Raw genomic sequence first — 20,947 nt, forward strand, 5'->3', positions numbered from 1 at the left:
TATTATGGCATATAAAATTTTCATAAATTTGATAATATAAAAGCTATGAACTTAAAGTTGTTTGCCTGATTCCTTTTGTTGTGCTAGGGCATTTATATTATCCCTTTCTTTTGGAATATTTAGTTTTGAAGTTTTAAGAATCACTACACCGAAGTGTTTTTATTTTTTGACCTAGAATTAGGGAAAGCTTACTTTCACATAAGTTAATTGGCCTCTTCCCTAAATAAGTGTGATAATTTGATATAGTTATATTGCTAAAAATATAAACATGAAATATTGGATACTACTTAACTACCATATTTGTAAAAAGATCATAAGACAATCTTAACTCCTAGATACTAAATGGGATGAAAGGGGCGCCTGGGTGGCTCAGTCGGTTAAGCGTCCGACTTCGGCTCAGGTCAGGATCTCACGGTCCGTGAGTTCCAGCCTCGCGTCGGGCTCTGGGCTGATGGCTCAGAGCCTGGAGCCTGCTTCCGATTCTGTGTCTCCCTCTCTCTCTGCCCCTCCCCCGTTCATGCTCTGTCTCTCTCTGTCTCAAAAATAAATAAAAATGTTTAAAAAATTTAAAAAAAAAAAAATCTAAAAAATAAAAATAAAAAAAAAAAATGGGATGAAAAATACACTTATTTCCACTTCTCTTCCATTGAAATTGAAACACTGAAAAAAATTCGGTTTTAAAAGATATCTTTTAAAACAGTGTACAACCTCAAATGTCTTATAAAATCTAAAGCTCTAGGAATATTTTCTGTGTCACTATGTGGCATGTAACCTTGATTATACTCTACTAACTGCCTAGGGGATTTTTACTCTTATTCCAAAAAAGTCAATGGGTTTCTAGGCAAAATTGCTTAATTCTACTTTCCTGGTCAAATTTATCTTGGGGTAATTATATTTTGACTGTCCTAAATCTGAGCCACTAGGCTTTCAGTCAGACTTGATGTTCCTCCTGGGTGACGGAATCGATCCAGGCTATGTCGTGTGCACTGTAGAGCAGATGCCACATTTCACCCTGGAGTATAATACAGTTGAAGGTGCAGTGATTCCTACATATCCACTTAACAAACTTTGTGCAATCACTGGAAATAAAAGACACCACTCAAAGAATGTTTACTCGAATGAAATAAATGGTGTTTGAGAAAAATGCAATGATAGCAGTGGGAAGTTTATTCAATTCTATTTTGATACCATTACTTTTAGATACTCATTTATTGATTGATGAAATAATTATTGAATACCTACTATATGCAGCGTACTGACCTGAAATTAAAAGTGTGCATAATCAACTTCCAAAATTTACCATCTAAGAAGGAAAACAAAGATATTCAACAGAAGTATAAAGTAAAATGGGATGGATTATAAAGTAGGTAAATTTCTATTCCATCATGGGAAAATGTAAGCTTTTGAGTGAAGAGAAAAAAAAAAGGTAATTTATTTTCATACAGGCAAGTATTTCCTAACATTATTTGACTTAAGTGTAAATTTCTTGATCTCTCCCTGGAGATTTTATAGACTCTAGTTTCAATTTTTTTGCATGTTATACAATAAAGTGTGAGTTTAAATAAATACTTAAAATAACCATTTAAAGAATATTCACAATACAGAAGTAACCCTTTTAGGAGATGAATTGTGTCCCCCCAAATCCGTATGTTGATGTCCTCACCCCAGGACCTCAGGATGTGACTTTCATTTGGAAATAGGGTCACTGAAGATGTAATTAGTTAAGATGAAGTCATACTCGCATAGGGTGGGCCCCTCATTGAATATGACTTTTTTTTTTTTTTTTTTTTACTAAAAAAGGGGATAGCCATGTGAGCATGAAGGTAGAGATTAGGGTGATCCACCTACAAGCCAAAGAACACTAAGCGTGCCAGCAAACTAACAGAACCTAGAGGAGAGGCATGGAACAGATTCTCCTTTACAGCTCTCAAAAGGAACCAACCCTAAGGACACCTTGATCTCAGACTTCCAGCCTCCTGAACTGTGAGAACATGAATTTCTGTAGACCCTGTGATTTATATTATTTTGTTAGGGCAGCCCTAGGAAACTTTTATAAGTTTTAAAAGATTTATTATACAGGAATACAAATTTTGATATGTTGCATTTTACAAACAATGCAATGGAACATTATTTTAACTATATAACGAAAAATGATTTACTAATAAATTTCAACATAGGATTTTTATACATTTTATCATGTTTAGTATTAGAAATTAAAAAATATATGAAGTATACATTTAAATTTAGGTTGAAAAAAAGTTACATTCTTGATGCTGATGTTTAAAATTCTTGAATTTTATACTCAAGGAAGAAACAGATCATGAATATACTCACTTTGTCTTCACTAATTTCCATACATTCTCTATCATTATGTACTCAGAGCCTTCTAATCTATTTCATTTTAAAGAGAAAAGTACTTAAAATCTCATTATATATTTATTTTTAAAACATAGAAATTTAAAAAAAAATTCCATTCACTGAAAAGCATAAAATATTATTGAGAGTAATTAAGAGAATACACCATATTTGTGGTTTGGAAGGCTCAATATTGCGTGCTCATTCTCACCAAACTGGTGTATAAATTTAATGACATCCCAATAAAACTCGATAAAACTCGAACAAGTTTTGCTCTGGAAATTGAAAGGCCAAGTCAAAAATTTATACGGGAATGCATAAAGGCATAAGATAGCAAAGACAATGAACTATACAAAATAGTCATATTACCAGATCTTAGTACTTATTATGAAGATATAGTAATTAAGATTTTGTGGTATTGAAGAATGAATAAGTAGACTGATGGAACAGAGTAGAAGTTATTGTCCCTGATCAATTTTAAATTTTACCAAATGCTCCTATTTGAATATGTCAGTATAGGTCTTCTATTTTTCTGGAAAGTTTTCTTGCAGTCTTAAATATCAATTGAGTTTCATTGCTTTATCTCCTTCAGAGACTCAGGTTGTTAAGATATTCTTTGCCTGTCTTTCTCTCTGCCTTTTTAAATTTTCTTTAACTCATCCCCATTCCCATCTCTTTGATATTTCCCCCTTTTCTTGACTGCCCCTTACTAAGTTTCATTTTAATCTATATTCCTTTTAATTTAGTCTATTTCGGAAAATGTTTGTCATTTATGTCTCTCCTGAATTCAATCAACTCTCATTTTCTTTTGTATATTACTGTTCTTAGATTTTTTTTTATTTCTGATTAAAGATTTTTCCATTGGCTTATTTGCATTTATTTACTTATTTGTTTGTTTATTTACAGGTATCTAGATGTATGTTTGAAAATATGTGATTCAGTTTGGAATATTATGATAGAGGTTTATTTTTTTAATATTTAATTTTTGAGAAAATGAGAAGTCTTTATTTTCTGCTTTCCTCTGACAACAGCTTTGAACAGATACATGTTTCTATGTATCTACACTTCATGAACACAGTGAAAGTCTGAGAGTGAAAGAAAAAGATTCTAATTTGGGACCTCTTTCTTTATGATGAGTGTGGTTAAATGTAGTTTCTTTAATGGATAGCGTCTTGGGCAGGTTTTTGGGAGAGAGAATTGGGTTTCTTTAATTTTTCAGAATCCTTGATTTTCTCCCCTTGCTTCATTTTCCTTTTACCATTCAGTCTCCAAATACAACTCGTGTCTTCCTTTTTACCATTCTGTCCCCATGAAATGTTGCTTTACTTATACTGCTTCCTCAAGTCTTATCCAAAGTCCCTTCACAATAGTCAATATCTTTATCTACAGGATTTTTTTTTTGCACCTTCACACTTGGGGTAGACATTTTCTTAAAGAAGATGATTTTAGCTTAATCCTCTCTAATCTCTCATGTGCAAAGGCTTCAGTAGGAGCTCAAGAAAAGCTTGATTAGAGATTTTTTATTTTCATAGTTGAAGAAAATATTCTCTGATTCTAATCATGATGGAGTCATGGAAAAGTATGAATTTACTTTTCCTTATTAATATGTAGAGCTTAGGGTAAGATTAGTGAAAGATTAAGATTTATGGGGTGCCTGGGTGGCTCAGTCGGTTGGGGCTTCTTTGTTTTTTTTTTTTTTTTTTTTTTTTTAATGTTTATTTTTGACAGAGAGAGAGAGCATGAGTGGGGAGGGGCAGAGAGAGAGGGAGACACAGAATCCAAAGCAAGCTCCAGGCTCTGAGCTGTCAGCACAGAGCCCGATGCGGGGCTCCAACCCACAGACTGTGAGATCATGACCCGAGCCAAAGTCGGACACTCAACCGACTGAGCCACCCAGGCACCCCATCGGTTGGGCTTCTGACTTCAGTTCAGGTCATGATCTGATGGCTCGTGAGTCCGAGCCCTGCATTGGGCTCTGTGCTGAAGCCTGAAGCCTGCTTCAGATTCTGTGTCTTTGTCTCTCTCTCTGCCCCTTCCCTGAACATGCTCTGTCTCTCCTGTCTGTCAAAAATAAATAAACATTTAAAAACTTAAAAAAAAAAAAAGATTTAGGCAGCCACCATTCACCATTACCCTGATTACCAATGTTACTTGTTTTTTTACAATTAAGCAGTATTCCTAATTGGAGAATATATCACTTCAGCTGACAATGGAAATCTGGAATAATAATAGCTTAAAAAGATAGTTTATTTTTTGCTCTTAGAGACATCTAGAGCCAGGGGTCCATTATGACTTCTGCATAATGTCACCATTACCATGGGATCCTTCACTTTTTTTTTCTGCATATCCATTATTAGCACGTGTCTCCCATTCCCAAGGCTGCTTTAGCGTTGTAAGATGCTGACTGAACACATTTATGTTCCAAACAGAAAGAAGGAAAAAGAATGAAAAGTAAAATGAGGGCATTCTCCCAGATGACTCAGCTCCCTTTAAATGAGTGCTCTATAAAGTCTGCCCAATAAACTCCTTGTTTATGTCTCATTAATTACCACTACCTGCGGGAGAGATGAAGAAAATGTAGTGTTTTGGTTAGGAACATTTCTAACCCCAATAAGGCGCTGTTCTCTTAATAAGAAGGGGGAAATGGGTACCTGATAGGTGTTGGAAGTTCTTGCTAGAGGAAATAAAAGTCTTTGTTTATATAATATGGGTGACTTGGCTTATCTCCATGCCTAATATATATCTATTTCTAGGCATCCATTACCTTAAATGATTATGTATTTGAAATGAATAATAGTCAGATTTAGTTCAGCTAACTCATTTTAAATCTGTACATGCATTAACAATATTTTATACTAATATGTGTTAGCTCAACTTTATAATCTAAAGGCATTAACTCAGCAAAATATGGCAAGTTAAAAAAATCTTATAAATTTGAACAACTCCTTTAGCAGGAGAAGTCAAATCATTGTAAATTTTTCTGTTATGCATGCATTTGAATAGTCTTTGATATTAAATAACTATATTTTAAATCTAATAGCTCTAATAATAGTTTTGATGTATGCCTTTCTACTTGAATCATTCAATATTTTACCACTGACTAAAAATTTCTGGTTAGCAGTATAACTGTCATTCAGCTTCCAGCTTCAGAGATAGAAATTTATTTATTTGATTAATACTGAACTTTTACTACTCTGAAGAGCTTAAGGCAGTGAATGGCTAAGACAAATCTTGAAATATTTAGCATTACAAAGGCAAAAAGAGGAGAGGCAGTAAATAGAGTGTAGAAAATGGGAGAAGGCAGATGGTGACAACTTCAAGCCCAGGTAACATTCTAGGCAGTGTTGTCTAAGAGTGATGCATTAGGAAAAGAAAAAAGGGCTCCCCATACTTCCCTCTTAATGGCCACTTTAGTAATTTATGAGGAGTAAAATCACCTCTTCCCCAACTTCGTTTTTTAGATTCCCAAATTATTGCATACACCTTCCAAGCTTTTTCTCACCCTATCTTACAAAAACACATATTCACGCACTTATACAAAAGAAGCATATAATTTAAATGGTTTTGACATATCCTGAAGCCTATCCAAATGTCCCAAAGTTGATAACCAGTGACTTATTATTTGAGTTTGTCAATTAGATACAAGGGAGCTGGAGGATGTTATTCAAGGCAGAGAAGGTAGATAAGCAATAGTTTCAAGTTGCCATAGCTTCAAGTTACAGTATTTAGGGACTGCCAATAATTTTATATTTATTTCAAAATAACAGTACATGTAGGAGGACTGTGAGGATAAAGGAGTGGATAAAAGGTTGTTGACAGATGATGAAGCCATGCTGTACTTTAAACTTGGTGTATTTATTTATTTTAGCAGTAGGTAGAATTGTTGATGAATTTCCAAAGTGCCCTACTACCAAAAAAAAAAAAAAATGATTGTCTTACCTGCTATTTTACCATCGTTTCTGTGTTTTATTTCTTCCTGTGACTGGGAAATCTTACGCCTGGGATCTCTTTTCTAAGTATTCATTTCACAAGAGTTAACCCTTTCAATAACGTTTCTTCCTGGACATTCAATCAGTATACTTTCTTGTTGATTAACCATGGACACTGAGGGCCAAGTGCTAAGTAAGACAACCCCAATCCTAGCCCTCACTCAGGCTCTCTTCCCTTAAGAAAAGGCAGTCATAAAATGACTGAATTAATAATTTGTTATTTAGAGTCACAACGAATGCCATAATGAGAAAGTACAACTCTTTATTAGTCTCCTCAAGCTGTCATAATAAAACACTAGAGACTAGGTGGCTTAAACAACAGAAATTCATTTTCTCAAACAGTTCTGCAGACTAGACGTCCCAGATCAAGGTTCAATGGGATTGATTTCTGGTGAAAGCACTCTTCCAGGCTTGCAGATGGCCACCTGCTCACTGTGTCCTCACATGGCCCCATCTTTAGTATGTTTGGAAGGAGAGTGAGAGCAAGACTGAGTGAATGAGAGAATGAGCACATGAGCATTCTCTGGTGTCTCTTCTTTATGGACTAATCTTATGGGATCAGAGCCCCATACTTATGACCCAAGTTAATCTTGGATTACTTTCTTAGAGATCTCATCCCCAAATAAAGCCACCCTGGGGGATAGGGCTTCAGCATATGAATTTTGGGAAGACACTAACATTCTGTCCATAACAAGGTCTAACCAGAGCATTTAACAAGGCACCTGATCTAATCTGATTAGGGACTTTATGAGAAGTAACAATTGTGATCTAAAAAGTATTAAAGAATAAGACAAAGGAAATCATATCGCCAAAGAGAAGACATAAGAAGGTCCTGGAAGTAGCATGCCATATTGAGAGAACTGAAGCAAAGGCAGTATTGTAGGAATGAGTGTGATAAAGCATGACATGAGACAAATCTGGAGAGGCAGGCAGGGACCAGAATTTATATGGTCTCGTAGGCCAAGTTAAAAACTGGGCAAGTCATTGAACATTTTAAGCACAGGAGTGACACAATTAGATAAACTTGTTATAAAGGAAATCACTCTGATTGCAGCACACACACCCACCCACAGACACACACAAATAAAAAATTTAAAAAGATCAAGAATGTTAGTTATAAGAGAATGGCACTATTCCAGGTGGCATATAGTGGTAGCTCAGGACAGAGTAGTGACTCTGGAAATGGAAAGAAGTAGACTGAATTAGATATACAATAGTCCCCCCGCCCCATCTGCAATTCTGCTTTCTGAGGTTTTAATGACACAAGGTCAACTGTAAGTAGGAATCAGATGATCCTCCTTCTGATGTATGGTCATAAGGTCATTTGTAGCCTAATGCTACATCACAATGCCTACATCACTCACCTCACTTCTCATCTCATCATGTAGGCTTTTTATCCCCTCACATTATCACAAGATGGGTGAGTGCCATACAATAAGATATTCTGAAAGAGAGAGAGACCACATTCATGTAACTTTTATTATAGTATATTGCTATAATTTTCCTATTTTATTAGTTATTATTAATCTCTTCCTGGGCTTAATATATAAATTAAACTTAATCATAGGTATGTATATATAGGAAAAAACGTGGTATATATAGTATATATGTAGGGCACAGTACTAGCCATGGCTTCAGGCATTCACTACAGGTCTTAGAATGTATCCCTATGGATAAGGGGGGGTCTATTTTAGAGGTAGAATTAAAATAACTTAGTGCTTGATTAGCTAAGAAAGGAGATGAAGAGAAAGGAGCCAAGAATGGCTGAGATTTCTGGTGGAATTTGGACCCATTCATTACCATGGAGAAGGATACACCTTTGTGGTTGGGGGTGGATAGAGATGGAGAAAGAATCATGTGTTCAGTTTGAAACATGTTGAATTGTAGGTCCCTATGATATATCCAGTTGTATATACGTGCTGCAGATAATTTTAAAAGCTCTGGGATAAAGATTTTAAATTTGAGAATTATCAGCCATAAATGATAAATGAAGTCATTAGTTCTAGCTGAGATCTCTAGGGAGAGAATACAGAAAGGAACAAAACCTTTGAACAGAGACCTGAAAAAAGCCAAGATTTAAAGTTCAATGAAAGCTCCTAAGGACACGTAGAAGGAATTGTCAGAGAGGAGGAAAAGCCAGGGGACATGTGTTTCAAAGTAGGAAGAAACAATGGGGACAACTGCCAAGAATCAAGTAAGATGAGGTCTAAAATTTGACAAATGTAGTTAGCCAAATAGAGTGAATGAGAGACATTTCAGTGAAAGACTAGTGATTGGAACCAAACTGGAGTGGGTGGAAGAATGATTGGGACACAACAGATGGTGGAGAGAACCGCAGGACCAGGGACCTCCTGCTGCTAACCTGGATGTCAAACTGGAAACTCTTAGAGCTGTAAAAATGAATGAATGAATGAATGAGTGAGTGAATGAATGAATGAATGGGCTTTTTAAAATGAATTTGAAACTCAGAACATCCAAATTTATTTAACTAGAAATCAAACAATGCTTATTTCCATTTTTTTCTGGTGCCATAAAGATTTATATGGATATTTCAGGGTTTATGCATTGTTTGAGCAGCTTTTTACTACCTGAACAAAAGAACTGCAATTGAAATACTATGTATTTTATTAGGGCACAAGAGCACAATTCTCAAACACTTTTATTCTAAAAGAGTGAAATTCCATTTGGCCAGAGAAAAAGTAAAACTGATATTGAAAATAAATAGGTATGGAGTTAGAGTGTATTAATGCTAAGTGAAATAAGTCAGTCAGAGAAATCATTTGTATGTCATTTGACTATATTATCTCCTTAAAGGAAAACAAATTGAAAATATTGGCATATTTCAACAGTGGGTCCTGGTGTGTCTGTTAACTCTGGATGTACAATTAACTACATTTAACTATTAAGTACATTTAACTATTCCCACATTTAACTATTAACAGGAAGCATGTTCTACCATAATTTGAAAATGTTTTAGAAATCAGTCAACAAATGATATGTGCTGATGTCAATGCACATCAGTGCATTGCCCAAATAATATCCAACCTGCTTAAGCCCCTCCTCTAGGATGGAGAATGGCCCTTAACGATAAATGTCTTGAGCCTCAAAGCTGGTCTTGCTTACACATATGTTGGATAAATAACTTCAAGGGTGCCCACAGCCACCCAACAGCCACACATTTGTGAACTAGACCAGAAAACACCAGTGAAAGAGTAAGGACTGAGACCTTGTTCAGTCTTCATGAAAGTCAGAAAATGGATTTCTAATGAAAAGAATAAACCTTTCTTTTCCTTTAGTTAGGATAAAAAGGGCCAATCTCTCTCTAGTATATTTATCTCTATCTATGTATCTAAAGACCAAGGAAGCCGGTTTATTTTAATCATAGATTAAAGGGCATCTCTCACTTCAGAGTATCCATGTAGGCTATATTTCAAGGAGGAAAAAAAAACAGCAGAGAGATTTTGGTTGACACTGCATTTTCATGATCTGTTAATATTTTTTTCTATAATAAAGAAAAACAGTCAAATACTTTCTCCTAAAATTCTCAGGACTCACTTGAGGGATAACCCTGAGCAACACCTCTAACCTCACGGTTGGAAAAGGTATAAACTGTGATCGCCCATTTTCTAGGCCCTTAGAAAGAATTTACACAATGAAACACCTGAAATAAAACACATGAAATAAAGTAGAAGAGAACACATTAGAAAAGCTAAATTATATTATATGCTAAATATACCATGGAAGAGGAAATTTAAAGGAGGTATCACTAGCACCTGCCCCCATTCTTTCCCACATCCTCCTGCTTAGATGAAAGCATCTTTTCTCCTCACCACTAAGAGGATAATCCTGTTTTCCTATTAATATTAAAAAAAGGCTCAAGTCTCTCCCATTTAAAAAATATCTCTCCAACTTGATAATACCTACAATCCCATCTTAATAAAATTTCTTGGGGAAAAAAAAAGATGTTTCTATTCAGTTTCCACTTTCTGATAAGTTGTTCACTTCTCAAGCCACAGACATGAGACTATTGGCTGAGGAATGAATTAAATGTGGATAGTTAAAGCATAAAGTGTAGAAGTCTCTTCTGATATTTAAACATCCCTCAGGGTCTTCCCTGTAGTGTTGCACTCCTCCCTGTGTAGATTCATTTTACTCCATGACTTCAGTGACATCTGTGATGCTGGTGGCTTCAAGATCTGAATCATCAGCACATTTTTCTCTCTTAAGCTTTATAGACACATTTGAAGAGTAAACTTTCGCTCTCTCCATATATCTTTGAATTGCCTGTGCATATATAAAATTAAGTATGTTCAAAACTGAAATTATCCTATCACTACCCTTTGCCACCCCACACCCATCCTATCCACAAATCCATTTACATCCTTTCTCCTCTCCAACATATTGGTATTATTCTAGGTTATTATTTAGATATACCAAGACTGCATAGATTATTGCAACTGCCTCCTTATTTGTATTTTCCAGTCCATTCTTATTCTCTCCAGTCAATTTCTCACACACTAGATACAACAATCTTTAAAAATTTAATTATAAGTAAATCTGATTATGTTTAATCTTTCTAAAATATTTCAAGGTATCCTCATTACTTACAGGATAAAATATGATTTTCTTAATAGGGCTGACATGGTCCTTTGGAATATAACCCATGATTAATTCTCCAACTTCATTTCTTGACACTTTCCCCTCCCATGCAATAGTCCAACCCAGTCACATCTACCTTCAATACTCTAAAAGTGCTAGACTTTACCACAGACTGTTCCTCTTGCTTAGACTCTTTCTCTTCCATTACGTACTGTTTCTCTGCACACTTCCCTTTCTTTGCATCCACACTACACGGTACTTCTCTGACAACAGTGCCTCCCATGCTCTATTAGACTCTCTCTCTTTCTTCAACCCTCATTAGCCATAGCTCTTATTAAGCTAGGTGGGCTCAGTGAGTTTATCTACCTTAAAAGTCCCTTAGTCCTTCCATAATAAAGCACAATGCCTCACATCTAGTATGTGTTTGATACATGAGGCCAGAGAATGATATTTAAAGAAAATATCTTGACTAGAGTTACAGTGCAGATGGGCATTTCTGGAAATAACATGTATGAAAAGATTCCTCTCTATGACCTTTCAAAAACTGGCCAAATTATATTCGTTATATGATAGCAAAAAAAAAAAAAAAAAAAAAAAGTGATGAAACCTTATTCAGGCCAAGCAGGAAAAAAATCCAGCATGACTAAGTGGGGGAAAAATTATGGCATGATGTTAAAATGAATTCAATTCTATTAGTTTTAACTAAGATATTCCAAATTAGACTAATAAGCTTCTGTAGAGGTGCTAAGGAACTCATTCTAAAAATAATAATAATAAATGCTTTTAAGCTAGCATGTAAATTGTAAGCAGGTGGGTGTTTCTGAAAGTGTTTCAAAATCACCCATTCACCCAGGTATTTTAAACATTCCTCCTGCAATTTAGCTCAAGCTGCAATTTAGAACCATTTGAGGGAAAGATTTGCTAAGTAAAAATAATTTTCAATCAGCCACCTTTTGCAAATTCTTATAAGCTTTCAATTTATAATATTAGCTGTCCTAATTAATAAGATTTAATTGCCTTTGAAATTTGAAATAAAGTCCCTGGTCCTGGGTGATGTATGCTGCTAAAAAGTAAACATATAATTTTTAAAAAGTGTTATCCCACAGGCGTGAGGAAAAAGAAAATGTCTTCCTCAAAAATAAATGGTAGTTTTTGGAAAGCTGCTGAAGACACATAACTTGTGAATCATCACCTTAATCTAGCAGTGTGAGTCAGGAGACAGTGCTAGTTATGGACCACACCTGGACTGGCTCTGAGATTATTCACACACCTCTTGCTAAGAATGTCACAGAGCCGATTCCCAAGACAAAATGTGTGCAGAGAACGGAGAGAGAGAGAGCCAGCAGACCCCCTGAGGAGAGTATTTCAGAACAGCATAAATCAGTGTTTATTTTGACAATAAAGTGCCTTTATTATATTTGAGGGGTGGGTTCTTATGTTTGCAAGTTCAAATTATATCACACAATGTGTCATACGGTTTTCTTAGAGTAGTTTTTATTTCCATAATTTAATCATCTTAAATATCATATGTGCATACCTAACATAAAAATTTCTGTGTACACAGATGCATGCAAATATTCTGCATCAAAGGATGAAACACTGAAAGTACAATATATTTTAATGCATTTATTCTCATCTTTATCACAATCATTTCACAGGGAAAAAAATGATCACAACTCCATTTTTAGGTTTTAAGAATTCAGGAAATGTTGTCGTTTCCATCCCTACATCTTTTCTAGAATTAGATCTAAAAAAGAAACCCAACACTAATGAAGAAACGTTTTGTGTGTAAAGACCTTCAGAAAAGGAGATCCACAAACCTCTTTCAATAATGCATTCCTGGAAAAAAATACCTAAAAACTTTTGCCTGAGGAAACTATTTTCTATAATAACATGAATTCCTCAGATAGCAGCAAAAGCCCATTTCCTGCTGTTAGCTCTCAATAGGAAGGAGATGAATAATTTTTCTTCATATCTTTGAACAATGTTTAAATTATTCCCCAATCTTCTCTGTTTCACACTAAATAATTCCTCACTCCCTGAGCACTTCTTCATGGGTGTTACTTGAAATTATCGTTGTTGATCTCTATTGCACTCACTTCAGAGTCTCTTTATGAGTTATAGAAACCTAGACTAAAAAATTTAATAAAAGTAAAACTCAGATTTCACATTTTTCATAGTCTTATTTGTAGATTCCAATCTTCTAGCTAAAAAAAAAAAAAAAGGAAAAAAGAAAAAAAAAAAGAAAGGAAGCAAAAACGAGCAACACAACGTCCTTGAACTTATTTTCTAAGGCTGCACAAGTTTGCTGTTGTCTTCATCTGAGCTGTAAACCTCCCCCATCCCCACATTCCTTCCCCCCTTTTCCAGAAAAGTACAAAGTTTTATACACTGGAGTCTCTAAACTCTATTAATATCACTATGAAACAGAGCCCCATGAGAGTATTTAAATAAAATAAGAGCACCAAAGCCTTTGGTTAAATTAGGACAGGATTCTATTGTAACGAACAATACTGATTTCTCCAGTGGACAGAAGGCGAACAGTTTTAATTGGATTAGCAATGTGACCCTTGGGTCCCACAGAGATTTATAATGCTTAGTTAGATAAAATTTGCCTAACTGAAAGGATTTGCTTAGGAGATGTGATTCTCCCCCTAGTTTTGTTGAGAAATAATTGACATACATCACTGCGTAAGTCTTAAGGCATACAGCATGATGGTTTGATTTACATATATTGTGAAATGACTGCCACAATAGATTCAGCTAATATTCATCTTCTCATGTAGATACAATAAAAAGAAAAAAAGGGGCGGGGGAATTCTCCTTATGAGAAATCAGGATTTACTCTCTTAACTTTCCTCTATTATCACACAACATTGTTAGAGACAGTCATCACGTTGTAGATTACACTCCCGGTACTTACTTATCTCACACTTGGAAGTCTGTACCTTTTGACCACCTTCCTCCAACTTCCCCTCCACCTAGCCCTTGCCTCTGATAACTATAAGTTTGATCTTTTTTTCTATGAGTTTGCTGAGGTTTTTTTTTGTTTGTTTGTTTTAGACTCCACAGATAAATGAGATCATATAGTACTTGTCTCTCTGACTTATTTCACTTAGCATATGCCCTTGTTAAGGGCAAACAGTAGGATTTCCTTGTTATTTTAAGGTTGAATAATATGCCATTGTGTAATATGCTACAACTCCTTTATCCATTCATCCATTGACACTTAGGTTGTTTCCGTGTCTTGGATATTGTAAATAATGCTGGGATGAAAATGGGGGTGCATGAAGGTCCAAGTTAGTGTTTTTGTTACCTTTGGATATATTCCCAAAAGTGGAATTGCTGGCCCATACAGTTTCTTTTGCCATGGAGTAGTTTTTTAGTTTGATATAGTCCCACTTATTTTTTATTTTGTTGGCTTGTGTTTTAAGTGTCATATCCAAAAAGATCATTACTAAGGTCTATGTCAGGAAGCTTGTTTGTATACTTTCTTCTAGGGATTTCATTGTTGGAAGACTTACATTTAAGTCTTTAATCTATTTTCAGTTAATTTTTGTGAATGGTTTAAGATAGGAGTCCAGTTTCATTCTTTCACTTGTGAATATCCAATTATGCCATAACCATTTACTGAAGAGACTATGTTTTCTCCATTGAGTATTCTTGGCTCCTTTGTAAAATATTAGTTGACCATATATGTTTGAGTTTATTTCTGAGCTCTCAATTCTGTTCCATTTGTCTAATTGTTTTTATGCCAGCACCATATTGTTTCAATGACTATAGCTTTTTATAATATGCTTGCAATCAGGATTTCTGTGGCTATCTGGGGCCTTTTGTGGTTCCATACAAATTTTAGGAGTGTTTTTTCTACTTCTATAAAAAAACGTCATTGGGATATAATGTAGTCTCTCTTGGTCTTTGAGGTGCGAGGGAGTGCTGTAGTTTTACGCCCACGTTCTAAGATTTTTCTGGTGGTATCTTTTTCTTGAATAAATGTTAGTTGTTCTTTTTGTGAGGGGAACAAAGTCAGGAATGACCTATGTTGCTCTCCTGGTGACCTCACTCTAACTGAATTTTTTTTAAGTGCCTTAGAATGAACTGGGTTGTTAGAGCATTATATTTTAGTCACACTGTAGACTATGGGGCTTATATTTTATTGTTTGATCAGGAGCTCCTTCAGACCTGCAAAGGATGAGCTAGGCATTCTCAGTATGAACTTGTTTGTAGTTATACATAATCACCCAAGAGCCTTATTACTTGATGGATTTAATAACATCATTGTATAAGTTGATACAATGTATTTCTTCCAATGCTGAAAATGCTTTATCCTCCTTAGTGAAAGATAGTACATTGCATGGATAAGCATATTGCATGGAGACCCCTGGGATAAGATCACCTGCACTGGAATTCTTTATGCTCCACATATCAGCTCTGTATCCTTGGACAAGTGAAGTTTATATGTCTCACTGTTCTCATAAGTACAATGGAGATATAGTATTTTTTGAGTGGTTGCCACAAAGATCAGATATGTTACTTAATCACTTAGCTAGTTTCTAGAACATTTTAAGTGCTCATTCAATTATAAATATAAGAATTACCATCATTGTCTAAACTTGTGATTTTTTTTACATATATAAGATTTTTGTGTCAAACCTGATCTTTCCTCATACTTTAATAATGATACTCACTTTAAATCTGGTTAAAAACTAAGTTACATGCAAAAAAAGTGCTTAAAGTACTGAATAACTTGAAACCATGTAGCTGGGGAGAATAGGACAATAATAATCCAAAGAAAACTGACAACATAATTTTTCTCTTAAAAGTGTTTAAAAACAGGGGCTCCTGGGTGGCTCAGTCGGTTGAACGTCCAACTTCGACTTAGGTCATGATATCACAATCATGGGTTTGAGCCCCACGTCAGGCTCTGTGCTGACAGCTCAGAGCCTGGAGCCTTGCTTTGGATTCTGTGTCTCCCTCTCTCTCTGCTCCTCCCTCACTCACACTCTGTCTCTCTCTGTCTCTCAAAATAAATAAACATAATAATAAAAAAAAATTATTGTTTAAAAATAGATAAAAAATTCAATGGAAAAAGTAACTTTATGAGATCTTTAGTCCAAAATTTGAGAGTAGGCACCAAAATCTCTTATAAGGAGAGGGATGAATAGAGAAGAATGAATGAGGACAAACTTCCTGTTTGATGCCTGTCTTTCCTTCTCAAGTCCTAGAGAAAGTGCCAAGTAGTTCTCTTCTCCAATAGTTTGAAATCTAGAAAGAGGAGTTTATGTAGGCACATGTAGTCTCCAAATGAACACAGGAAGCACTGACAGCATAGCCCCGGATTACTCCATTATTCATCATTAGACAGGCTTAGGAATTAACGAAATGATCTTTCACATGCAAACACTCCTGAGGATAAATCTCATTCTTTCCTGCATTATTTTGACTGACTTAATGCCTATAACTACTTTATTTGGTATTTAACTGAATCAGCATGAACAGTAATTTTAATATAAGGGAGGAAAGGAATTAATTCTACATATTTTTATGGAGCTCATTCTGTGAGAGATGCATTAGCTAGACAATGCAAGGAATAATAGGATGAGCACATTTTTTTTACCATCAAGGGATAAGTGTTTTAATGAAAAAAAGAGATGGAATACAAGGTAGAATCAATAAATGCTTTACCTCCTGGTAAGACCTGAGGCACAAAGAGAAAAAAGATTCCTGGTCCGTTCTGGCATTTCAACAGGAATTGCAACTGACCTGCAGTATACTTATTTGACAAGCACAATGTTTAGATTTTTAAAAAATATGTTATAATGTTTTAAACCATGAATTTTCACATAAATATTCATGTTTCTAGATTCTCTGTAAAATGTGGAAGTTCTAGAAAGACTGGCCTTCATTATCTAGAGCCGCTGCGGATGGGAGGCTACTGAGAGTCAGGACATGTGCTCTGCAGATCACCAAAGTTCCAGATCCTCCTACATGCATTGAGGAGACTGTCTGAGTCCCATAAGCATTTAAAATTAAGGTTTTTTGTTGAACATGTTATTACTTCAAAACACTTTAATACCCCTCTTTGCCCGATACCTAATTTTATAAACTGGGAGCAACTGGTGTTCAATATTTGTTTAAGAGAAAGCAAGAATACTGCATATGAAACTATTGTAGAAAATGTAAATACATAGTAGAGAAAAAGAGTTGAAATACTTCAAGGAGGATATATTATTTAAGGTGAACTTAGAAGAACAGGAAATGTTTACCGACTGGGAAAATGATTAGAGGGCAGCATTCCAGGTGTAAGCAAAGGAATGAAGGAAGAATATTTGGGTTAGTTTCCAGGAACACAAGTTTCCCTTTTTAAACATACAGAGGATATACCTGAAGGAATAGCAGGAATCTGGAATTCTGTGTGGCTCTCTACTCCCAGCTCCAATACGATGTGATCACCAGCCATCCTTCCCTCCCGGAGGAGCTGCTGGAGCCAGAAAAGGGGACCCATATTATGAATCAAGGAAATGGAGTCTATTGGAATCTGGGTGAAGAGTAAAACCAAGGTTAATCAATACTTTCTTACTCTGGTCCTGAGAAGAACCTGGAAACTGGCAGCCAAGAGTCCATGGGCAAAAATCCAGAAAGATAAAGATACTGGAAAAAAATAAGTCCCTAGAGACCCTCAAGAGGAAAAACCATACAGGCTTTGCAGATCCACGTGGAAGCACCTATTTATCTCTTTGTTCCCACAGAGATCCAGGGTCTCTTAGGTGGCAACTGTGGGCTAAGTATTTTCTACTGCTTAACTGGGAGCCTGCTGATCAATGCAGCTAAGAAGCCCGGGTGCAAAGCACCTTCCTTTGCGGCTTATATACAGTCAGCCCCCAGAAGGGGAGACTGCTGTCCACTATCAAGACTGTCAGTGCTTAAGGGAACCAGAATGATCTTAAGACAAGTCAGTCACGAATGGGTAAAGAAAAATAACATGTCAGAAAACCCATCAAGTGAGAGAAGAAAAAGATGCTGAACCCCAGATCAAGCTGCAACTATGGAAAAAGAATTGCTAAAGAAGCAGTTGATGATTTAGATAAAACAGTAATGAGCATTTACAAAAATTCAAATATGGCACATACAAACAACAACAGCCACAAAATATCACTGGATGAACTAAGAAGGATTATTACATTTACAAATCTGCCAGTTGATAAAAGGAGAGGACAATTTCCCTTGAGAATCTAACCAGTGGCCTGTAAGACCCATGGAATGAACATCCCGCAACACAGTAGAAATATGAAAAGATGGAAATCAGGAGAAAAGAGCTGGAGGGCCAAAATGGGAGATACAACACGTAAGATAATAGGGATTCCTTCTGCAACATGCAGACAAGAAGAATTCTAGAAGGAGACAAAGAACACAGGAAAGACAGGAGTTGAAAAACCAAACCATTAAAAATCCCATTCATTGAAAATACTAACTCTAGGGGCACCTGGGTGGCTCAGTGGGTCGAGTGTTCAACCTGATTTCAGCTCAGGTCATGATCTCCTGGTTCGTGAGTTCCAGTCCTGTATTGGGTTCTGCACTGACAGAGTGAAGCCTGCTTGGGATCCTGTGCCTTTCCCCTACTCTGTTTAAAAATAAGTAAATAAACTTAAAAAAAATATACTCTATAGTTTAAAATAAAATACTCAGAATAAAAGGCACAGCATAAGGAATATAGTTGATACTGTAATAGTGACGTATAATAACAGACAGTAGCTGTATTTGTGGTGAGCACAGCATAAGGATAAACTTGGATTGCTATGTTGCATACTTGAAATTATGTAACATTGTGTGTCAACTTTACTCAACTAAAAAAATACACAAAGAAATTATGATAAATTTTCTGAACAAATTCATTATCTATTTCTCTAATTTAAATAATGCAGGAACCACTACATGTGTGATTTGTTAATTATGTCACTCAATTCTTGGCACTTATTTTCTTTACTACCATAGCTATCCATTTCTGAAAGTAGTAAACTCTCCTACTGTAATTTTATTTTTAGATCATTTTGTGTTTCTGCTCCTATATTTAATTGCTATGTTGTTGGTGCACAGAGGTGTTAAATTGTTCATTTTTCCTCATAACATCACATGGTTCTCATCTCACAGTAGTTTCCTCCTTAAATTAACATTAACTTATTATAATGTTGTCATTCCTTTTGTTTCCCTCCATCCTTTGTCCCTTCCTTCATTTTGCCCTTCTGTTTTTTTTTTTCTTTTCCTGTCACATTATTGCCAATATCCTTTAATGGTGTGAGGTATAGATATAATTTCTTATATAAAGAGAGTTGTGTAAATTAAATATTTTTTTCTGGTAAGAATGCTTCACATTACTCTCAGCAAATTTCAAATTTACAATATAGTGTGATTAGCTTCATTCACCATGCTGTAGATCCTCAGAACTTACTCATAACTACAAGTGTGCACCTTTTCACCAATCTCTCTCCAATTCCAACCCCTACCCCAGCCCTTGGCAACTACCATTCCACTCTGTATTTATATGAGTTTGACGCAGGTATCATATCTATATTTCTTACGGGTTTTCATATTTTGTGTGACCTTAGTATTTAGAGGAATGCAAATTAAAATGACAATAAAACGTCACTTCGTATCTACTAGAAGGGGAAAAACCTTCACAAGTATTAATTCAAACTGTTGCTGAAATTTCAGGTGATAATGATATAGTCACATCATTTTAGAGACAGAGGGGCAATATTTGTTAACTGGAAAAATACAGTAACTCCACATCTAAACATCTACTTCACAGAGACAAATGTGCAAATATAAGGAAACACATGCAGACAGATAGCAATCAATCCCTTATTAAAGCCTCATTTTAAGTGGCAAAAAAAAAAATTAATGTTGCATTTAGAGAATGGTTGAATAAATTCAATAGCCATCTCATGAAATATTACACGTGTATTAAGAAGTGGTGGGGGGGTTGCCTGGGTGGTTCAGTCAGTTAAGCTTCCGACTTCAGCTCAGGTCATGATCTCACAGTTCATGAGTTTGAGCCTGCATCAGCTCAGAGCCTGGAAGCCCACTTCAGATTCTGTGTCTCCCTCTCTCTCTGCCCCTCCCCCATTCACACTCTGTCTCTCTCTCAAAAATAAACATTAAAAAAAAGAAGTAAAGTTTAGACCTATACCTATTGACTGAAGACACTGCCATAATACAATGTTAAGAGGGAAAACAAGCCAGATGCTGAGAAATGTTGTATTAGTACAAGTCCTACAAGAACAAGACACTAAGATGGATTAGACATCATGCAAGAAATGTATAAGGAAAAACCCTGTAAGGTAAATGGGGCAGATGCTGGAGGGTTCTGGGAAAGTCCCGTCCAAAGGAGAGAGGAGGCTAGAGGTTTGATGGAAGAGATATGGACTATAGTGGATGACGACGATGATGACTTCTTCTTCTTCTTCTTCTTCTTCTTCTTCTTTCTTCTTTCTTCTTTCTCCTTCTTTTCCTTCTTCATTTATTTATTTATTTTTTTACTACAGTGGACTTCTAAGAAGGTTTGGCCAAGTTGATAGGAAGCCCTCCACTAAAACTGCCTCTCAGAGTCCCAAAATTTGCAGAAATAGGCCTCCTCATTTCTCTGCCACTTTAAGTCATTGGCTGGATGTAGCCCATAAGAAGCCTGGCCTTTGTTCCAGCATGACCATGGATTTCAGAGTTCAGCAGCTGGGGCACAAGTCAAATAAGGTCCCTGCCATCAGAGACGTAGGATGCACAGGTTCATGGGGGGAAGAAGGGGTCACAAATTTCTAAACTACTTTTTTCCAGCATGGAAACAATAATGGATGAGCATGTGCTCGTGGTACCAATGTTTACATTTGTCTTGGAAAGAGGGTGGGGGAAAGAAAGAAGGCAGGGATAAGACAAAACACAAATTACTTATAAAATTATGATTTTATAAAAGTACATAAGATAAAAAGTTATAGGATTGTTTTTATCAAATG

This window comes from Leopardus geoffroyi, chromosome B2 (genome assembly GCF_018350155.1).
Source record: "Leopardus geoffroyi isolate Oge1 chromosome B2, O.geoffroyi_Oge1_pat1.0, whole genome shotgun sequence".
In the NCBI taxonomy this organism is placed as follows: Eukaryota; Metazoa; Chordata; class Mammalia; order Carnivora; family Felidae; genus Leopardus; species Leopardus geoffroyi.